Raw genomic sequence first — 9,646 nt, 5'->3', positions numbered from 1 at the left:
ACCTTTAACAGTGAATAGTGCCTTCAAGCTGAAGGAACACTTTTCCAACTCCAGAATTCCAGGTGCCTGGGACAGAAGTGGCAATTGTAGAACTTTTTTTTTTTTTTCCTTTGTGGAGGTACTGGAGAGAGGGAGGCTTATCACAACCCTTCAGATGTCATGCCACGTAAATAAAATGATAGACCACATCTGAGAGCCCAGTGATATGTTTATTGAACTTAAACTTCACTCCTGCCTCTGTTAGGCAGGTACCATTATTGTTCCTGTTTTATGTATAAGCAAACTAAGTCTTGGGGAGCTCAAGTAACTTGGCCAAGATTCCATAGTAAGAGGTAGAATCGGAATTGAACTTATGCAGTCCGACCCTAAACTCTATGCTCATAAATCCCGTGTACTTTTAGTAGTGGTGGTAGGCGTGATACTCGCCATGCCAGGGAACATTTTTGATGGCTTTATGCACCATGCATTGTGATAAGCCCGTCATGTGTGTTATCTGATTTAATCCTCGGGATCATCCCATGAGGCAGGTAGACTTAAAATATTCCCTTTCTACATACAAGGAAAATGAGGCACAGAGAGGCAAAGGTTATCTCACTGAAGGGCTTATTCATGATTACATAACTAGTAAGTTGCAGAGTTGTGGGTTCAACCCAAGCCAACCGACTCTAGCGTTTGTGCTCTCCCCACATACCTGCCTTTCTTGATGACTTAGCCTTTATTTCCATAGAGACAGAGGTGGCCCTGCCATCCCAGTGGCCACGATGACATGCAGACCTTCAGACGTTGCTCTAGAAACTGGTCCACTCATAACTTACTGTGCTTGCTGAGGACAGAGGATGACACCATAGGAGGCAGCAAGATGACAGAGTGGACCCGGTATCATCTGGTCCATCATCTCTGTGCTCTCTTATGGAATCACATCTATTCCAAGTGGAACCAAGTTGATCTCCCTTTAGTTTCTCGTCCCCACTGCATATGTAAAACAATGATCAGGAAGCCAACCAAATGCTGTGTTTCAAAAGGTCTCCCAAACTGACACCACATGGATGATGCTAAGGAGAAAGAGTTTAGTTATTTTAAACAGAGAAAAGAGAGAGAGAGAGACAGAGAGAGAAAAAAGTGGAGGATTCTAACCTGCAAGTCAGCTGGGATAAAGATGCCACGTGACTATATCCCAAGCCACCCAGGGGAACCACTGGCCCTAGGGAAGAAGGAACCAGACCAGATGCCCCTCAGTAACAAAGCTTGGCCATTAGTTGGGGAGACAGGATGACAATTTCGAGGATGGCCTGGTGTATCTGAGGGGCTGTGAGTACAAATATAAAGAACTCTTCTACTCTGAGCTCTGTGGCGTAAGCAACACTGTTTGATGTCTTGCCCTTCGAGATGAAAAAGGCATCCTTCCTCACTTCATTTCCCAGGGCTTTAGCCTTCCTGGTGTCATTGTGTTCCCTGGTCTTTTGCAAAAGCAACTGGTAGGAAAGAGAGCTTATTTCCTCAGGGGTTGAAATATGGGAGGTTATAGCCTGTTTGCTGCTGGTGGCCCTCTATTCATTACAGGATGCCTGTAAATGGAGCACTGTGAAGGACTGCAGGTCTGAGAGATGGAGACGTTATTGGAGCCTCTGGATTCAGATCCCTTCCTGCATAAACCAGTCTGATTTGGGTTTTCCAACCTTTACCACCCAAAGTTTCCACAGTGGGGTTGATGGTGATGGATTGGGTCAATTTTGGTTAGATTTGCCAGGGCGAACCTCTCTGAGCATCTGTGGGTCTATGGACAATGTGCTAATGGTGCACCATTTCCCTGGGTGGAATTAGGGATGATTTTTGGGGAGAAACAATCATTTCTTTGTTAATAGAAAAATATTATACATACAATTTGAACTTTTTCTAGAATTGTGAGACAATCCACTGACTACACTACTTCTTTGTCTCCAGGCCCTTGGTGTTGGAGATAAAGCGTTTCTTCCTCTAAACCACAGGGATGATGGCGAGAGAGCTCACAGCTAGGCTTTTGCCTGTGTGCACACCTCATTTGTCTTCCTTTTATAAGATGAGGTTTAGTCTTCTCTCCTATAAGTTAGTTTAGCATCTTTTCTAACCCAACATTTCCAAATTCTCAAATCTTGGGAGGTCAATTGCTGAGTTATTTGTCAAATAAAATCATGACTGTATTGTGATATCTGCAAACTGGGAGATGCTGGTGACTGATAGCTTCTGGAGGCAAGGTGGTGCTCTCCAAAGAGAATCCCAGTATGGGACCAGATTTGTTTTCCTGGCATCTTTATCTCCTGCTTTAACACACACACACCCCATTAACATGAGAGGTAAAATGGGAAGCTTTCTTTGAATAAAAGCCCCTCAGATAGGCTAAAGGCTCCACTTATACCCAAGGTCATCTTTGTCCTCTATCTGGCTGCTATACTTCTGGGTAGAGATTAGGAATTGTGCATGACAGGGGCAGTGGTGAGGAGGGGGTGAAGCATGGTGCCTTGGAAATGACTAAATTTACTAGCTACTCTGAATTAGCTTCCTGTATTTCATCCTGGGGGAAAAGAAATTCAGAGCAAGTGACAAAAAACTACTTCTGGCTTTTTGAATATCCTTGGCAGGGAAGGTTTCTAACCTTTCAAATATTCTTGCAAATGGAAGCTTGAAGAGACTGTGTGCATGCTCTTGTGTGCTTTCCACACAAACTCTGCTTTTGATATTAGTTTTGCAAGGGGAGTTCACTCTCCTGAAAGTCTTTGCATTTACCGTGGATCCCAAGATGAACAATGCCAGCCATCGACACCAAACTTGCTGCTGTAGAGTATAGCACCTTGTGTTAATAGTATCATACTGTATACTTAGAAATTTGCTTAGAGGTCAAATCTTAGGTTGTGTTCTTAACACAAAAATATAAATAAATAATAGGGTGGAGGAAGGTTTTGGAGATGGTGGATCTGTTTGTGGCATCAATGATGGTGATAGTGTTTATTAATACTTATCTCCAAAATCATCAGATTGTATACATTAATTATGCATGGCTTTCTGTAGGTCAAAAAAGAAAAATCAAACTGACCCCTCTTACTCAAAATGGAATTCTTCATTTCTTTTTCAATTCTAAAAACAAGGAGAGGCAGGGTTGCTCTAAATCTACTGAGCAATGTGTACACCTAGCAGCAGAATTAGAAGAATGGGATGTGTTTCTCTAAACAGATATATGTGTATTTTTTCTCTTGTGCTCTGCATACATGGGCAGTTCATACACCACTGAGCAGGCATATTCTGTTAAATAATGTACTGTTAATATTTTGCTTCCAAGATTTTGGTAACTTCATAAGATAGCCTATTATTGTTAATTATGAATTTTTCGATGTAAAATCTTTAGCGATAAGCATACAGAGAATAGTGTGATGAACGGCCATATACCTATCACTGAGGTTTAATACATATTTGCTTCATTTGGGGAAGTATTTGAAAGTTAATCATTGACCTGTAATATTCCATCCCTAAATATTTACTTCCATGTGCATCTCTAAAAGAATTCTTCTATAATAACATTAGTGTCACCATCCTTATAAAAATGAATAATTTTTAGTAGTAAACATAAGTGGTAAAGTTTCTTTTAACTTGATGTAACAGCGAAAATATTTTACATGTTGCATTTTTAAGTTTGTACCCAGAATCTTCTCGTCATTTATATCATTGTCAACAGACAATAGTTTTGTTTTTTATATTTGGAAAAAACCTTGATACCATGCTATGGAATGAAACATTTCTTGTGTTCCATCTTAGAGGTTTTATTGAAAAGCTCATTGAATAAATATGTATCATTTTTTTCTCACATTCTTTAACATAATGTTTTCTTGTTCAAAATACATGTGCTTTTGGCACCGTGGATAATCATTTATTCCTTTATGATTTTTTTTGTGGGACTTGATGGCTTACTGTGAGAACAGCTGAATCATCTCCCAAGTCATACTCCTGGTGTACCTGAGAACAGATGACATATTAAACTCTTTCCATACTATGGAGTTTAAGTCACTAATGTGTTGGATGGTCAGTTGTAATAACTACAACTTTAGATTTTCAAAGGTCTTTCTAAGGACCTTGTTAGAAACCATGTGTTTTCACAGTGTCTGTGGATGCTCTATAAGGACAGGTCTTAAAAAGTGACCAATACAAAAGGTCCTCTTGGACACTGGGAAGGAGCTCTAGACTACCAGTAAAAGGCAAGCATTGAGTTCCAGCTTGCATCTTATTCACTGTGTGAACTTGGGCCAACTAATTGACTTCTCTGAGACTCAGCCTCCTAATTTGTTAAATGGAGCAAATCACAAAGTTATGGGGATTAAATGATATAAAACTTTTTGGAGAAACATAATACTCTCTATTGACATAAGCTGAGAGGGACTGTGCTATGGACTGAACTATGTCCCCCCAAATTCATATGTTGAAGCTCTAACCCCTGATATGACTTAGTATGACTATAGTTGGAGATAGGGTTTTTAGGAGGTAATTAAGGTTAGATGAGGTTGTAAGGGTGGGATCGTAATCCTATAGGATTGGTGGCCTGAGAAGAAGGAGGAGACATCTCTCTCTGTGTGTACAGAGTGAGGAAAAGCCATATGAAGACACAGCTGGATGGCGGGCATCTGCAAGCCAGGAAGAGAGCTCTCACCCAAACTCAACCAGCTGGCACCCTGATCTCAGACTTCCAACTTCCAAAACTGTGAGAACATAGATTTCTGTTGTTTAAGACACAAAGCCAGGGACTTCCCTGGTGGTGTAGTGTTTAAGAATCCACCTGCCAAAACAGGGAACTGGGGTTCGAACCCTGGTGTGAGAAGATCCCACATGCCATAGAGCAGCTAAGCCCGTGCACCGCAACTACTGAGCCTGTGCTCTAGAGCCTGCGAGCCACAACTACTGAAGCCCACGTGCCACAACTTTTGAAGCCCGTGCACCTAGAGCCCGTGCTCCTCAACAAAGAGAAGCCACCGCAATGAGAAGCCCACGCACCACAAGGAAGAGCAATCCCTGCTCACCGCAAGTAGAGAAAGCCCGCGCGCAGCAACAAAGACCCAGTGCAGCAAATAAATAATAATGAATTATAAATAAATAAATAAATTAATATATATAAATTTATATATATTATAATATATTATAATTATATTATATAATATATATCATAATAATTATATAATTATAATATATTATATATATTTATATATAAAATTAATTTATATATAATAAATAAATAAATAATAAATAAATGATAAATTAATTAATTAATTTTAAAAAAGAGACTCAATAGTTTTTTCTTTTTTTTTAAAAAAAACACAAAGCCAATGGTATCTTGTTATGGTTGCCCGAGCTGCCTAACAGAGCGTGTAAGAAGGGAAGGTGTCCTGTGGATGGTGGTCTCTCAATATTAACTAAAAGGTGATCAAGAAAATGAGTGTACTTCGTAGTAGCAGGAATGTAGATGAGACATAAAGGAGCATGTCGAGGAAGAGCCTTGGTCTAGAAGGACAGTATTGAACTTTTAACCTTGCCTCAATCATCTCCTGTCTGAGTGATCTTAGACAAGAAATAAAGATGAAAGCCTTTGGGATTTTAGTTTCCTAATTTCTAAAATAAAGACATTTTAACAAAATATTTTTCAAGGTTCTTCTTCCTCTGAGAAGTTCGTTTGAACTCCATGATCTTTTTTGCCTTCATCTGATGAAACAATGAAACACTTGAGAGCTATTTGGAAGGATTATGGAGGCATGCACCTTATAAATGATGCTGAGCCTCACCAGTCTTGATAATTCATGCTATTTACCTGGAAGTAAGCCTGCTAGTTTCTCTCTGGAGTTCTCTCCAGCCATCAGGTTTTCTGGTACCTGGTCTTTATTTTGAGAATTTTGTAGATAGAAATGATGAATTTTTAAATTCAATAGACAGAAGCTATAGTGAGACTATTAATCCAAGTAAAAGTATGCTAAACCTTACTTTATACCTTGAGAAAGTGTTTTGCTTATTTTGAGCCTGGCCTTGTCACAGTGATTTTAAATTCACACACACACACACACACACACACACACACACACACACACGTGGGTTAAGTGATGGCCCCTCTAAAGATATATCACCTGGAACCTATGAACCTTACCTTACCTGTGACCGTGGTAATTAATTAAGGATCTCGAGAAGGGAGCATCTTGAATTTTCCACGTGGGCCCTAAATCCAAAGACAAGTGTCTTATAAGAAGCAGAAGATGAGAAGACACAGGAGAGCAGCAGCTCATGTGAAGACAGAGGTAGAGATTGGACTGATGCAGCCACAAGCCAAGGAATGCCTGGAACCACCAGACACTGGAAGAGGCAAGGAAGGAGACTCCCCTGATGTCTTCAGGAGGAGCAGGGCCCAGCTAACACTTTGACTTCAGACTTCTGGCACCCAGAACTGTGAGAGAATAAAGTTCACTTGCTTTAAGCCACCTGGCTCATGGTCATTTGATGTGGCAACCCTAGGAAACAAATACGTACACATACTCTTTATCCCCTATACTTTCATTATATACCACTTCCCAATAGATACATACAAAAAAACAGATTTAAATGATTTGACATCTTCAGAAGATAGGAATTTTTCTGGAATTAAGATATGGATGATTCTGGCATCAAAGGGTGAATACTTATCAGCATGCCAATACGCTTTTTGTTGAATATTGAGACGAATCTTCCTGGTAATCAGAGTTAGCTCAGTTTTGAAAGATGGAAGAACAGTGGTAATGTTGAGCAAGTTTGGGGCTTTTGTATAAGTGGAATTTTTCAGCCTCAGCGCTGGTGACATTTGGGGCCTGGTAATTCTTTATTGTCGGGGCTGCTCTGTGCAGTGTAGGATGTTTAGCAGCATCTCTGAACTCTACCCACTCAATGAAAATGTCTCCCCACATTACCAAGTGCCCCCTGAGGGCAAAATCACCCCTGGTTGAGAACTACTGCTTTAAGAGATGACAAAAATATAGGCTCTGTGATAAGGACGAGAAAAATACTGAACAGTACATCAAAAGCAACAGAGAATTTTCTTTATTTTTTAAAATAAATTTATTTATTTATTAGTTTATTTTTGGCTGCGTTGGGTCTTCGTTGCTGCGCGTGGGCTTTCTCTAGTTACGGTGAGTGGTGGCTACTCTTCGTTGCGGTGTGCGGGCTTCTCATTGCGGTGGCTTCTCTTGTTGCGGAGCACGGGCTCTAGAACGCAGGCTTCAGTAGTTGTGGTGTACGGGCTTAGTTGCTCCGTGGCATGTGGGATCTTCCCGGACCAGGGCTTGAACCCATGTCCCCTGCCTTGGCAGACGGATTCTTAACCACTGCGCCACCAGGGAAGCCCAGCAACAGAGAATTTTCTAAGGAGAACCATTTTCTTATTAATAATAAATGACTCTCCTTTGACTTAAAAGTGAGAAAATGTCTGTCACAGTTATAATTATCACACTGACAATTTTTAGTGTCAAAGAGAATCATCCTGTTATAGAAGAGAGATCTTTTCTCAAACTTGAAAATGATATATATGTATGTGTATACATACATATTTGTGTATACATAGACACACATGGGTATATGTGTATGCATGTATGTATGGGTATGGTATGTATTGATATATATGCATGCATATATTAACATGCATATATATCAACACATACCATTGATAATTCTTTATTAACAAAGAGGGCTGCAAGGGTTTCATATACCTCATTGTCCTGATTGGGAATTCTGAAGTTTCAGAGCATCATCATTTCTAACGATGATGGAGTAAATGAAAAGCCTTTGAGAAAGCTCTCCTTTCAGAAAGGGTGCAGGACCCGTTAGTATGGGCCTTGTAAAGTTAAAGTGAACTTTAACTGCAACAATAGTGTCGCCATTGTTTTCCAAGAGCCCTCATTTCTCTCACAGATCTAAGATTCACCCAACTAATATGAAAACAGAATTTCGTATTTTGTTCTCTACAAAGTGCTTATTACCTATTTGGAAATTTGTAATCTTCCCCATGCAATTCTGTGAGTCACCCAGCTGAGAATCCATCTATTTACTGACACACACAGTTGCCTAATGAGTTTTACAAGCCATGTATAATTACAGTGAATGCATCTTTCTTGAGATACACTTGTGGTAAGCTTGGGTTCTTCTACTTCTAGAAAAATGTTCACATGCGGGAAAAAAAGGTTTCCTTGACATATCTAAAGTCTTCTTTAAGTAGAGAAATATTTATTTAGCTTTACCTTTAAAATATACATTTCAAAAGATGCAGACAGAGGATGAACGTTGTTAAGGGCTGTTTCCTGCCTTGGGAATTGGACCGGACTGGCTGATCTAACAGTTCACTGAGATCTCAGAATGACACCACTTCCCAGAGACAACAGGAATCATGAGATAAGCTCTGGAAACAAATCAAGGATTTTTGTGGAAAAAACTCCCGGAGTCCCAGAGAGCAAAGCAAACTGTAGGGAGTATCTTCTTAAAATTGATCTTTGAAATTGAGTTTCATGCATCACAAGTGTTTCACAGATTGTCTACAGATGTTATAAGGACTTGAGTTTAATTGATAAAAAGGTAAATTCGCACAGAGATCTAGAAGAAGGATGACATCAGGCCAACAGAGAGCTACCAGGATCTCTTGGACCAGGGTTATTTCCTTTTTGAGAAAAAGGAAAATGGGGGGCTGTTAAAGAATTCTTTTTCTGCTAACAGCTTGCTCTCGTTTGGGGAATTATTAGCAGTCTGCTTGTTGTGAGGGCAGGGCAGTCACCTGAGACGGGAGCCCAGTTTGGAGACACATCCCACCTGCATGTCGTTTGGGAAATACCTTTGTTGCCTGAGATAATTAGTAAGATGCCCAGTTCTGCCTACAGGATACCTACAGGCTTTTGAAGGAGGTGGCACCTGCTCTCGGCCTGTGGTCTGAGGCCGCATGCTGTGGCTCATCAGTGCCAGCGTGTCCACCGCTGTGCAGATGTCAGTGGGTTTTTCCGCCATGAACTGAACCAGAACTTCCTCCTGACATATACTTTTGCTTGTACGAGTGCTGGGTTTTGCTCTCACGAACAACTCCAAACCCCAAAATGTAATTCTCATTTGTGGTTACCAGGAAGGAACCTGATGGAAAATTTGACCATAAGTACAAAGAAAGTCATGTGAAAACAAAGTCCTCTGGTACAGAAATCAGGAAGTGATTCAAAAAATATACTGTGTAACCAATACTTGCTTCCCGAACTTTCACTGCAGCTGGTATGTGAAGAGGGGGGTGGGTGACAACATCAGCCACACCCCACTTTCTGATCTGAATCCCCGCAGCAGAATCATCAGTCTCTCAAGACTAGCCTTTCCCTGCTGGGGTCTGCGGTGTCTCCCTCTCTCTTTGCCCACTTTGTATGCTTTCCTGAGGCGGGGGAGGCCCGTCTTGGCCACAGAAGCTTGTGTTTATGGCCCCTGCCTCACCTCAGCTCCAGAGGCTACTTTTGCTAATTTTGGGGCAGGACCCCCTGGTACCACAGTGTTATACATTTTTGTCTCTAAAACAGGAATGACTGGCCCCCTTCCCAGTGGATGCACTGTTAGGTCCCTCAACTCTCCTGCTGCCTCTAAGCTGTACAGTGATAGTACTAGC

Source organism: Grampus griseus, assembly GCF_964374135.1.
Source record: "Grampus griseus genome assembly, chromosome: 17".
Taxonomy (NCBI): domain Eukaryota; kingdom Metazoa; phylum Chordata; class Mammalia; order Artiodactyla; family Delphinidae; genus Grampus; species Grampus griseus.
Note: the sequence above shows the minus strand (reverse complement) of the source record.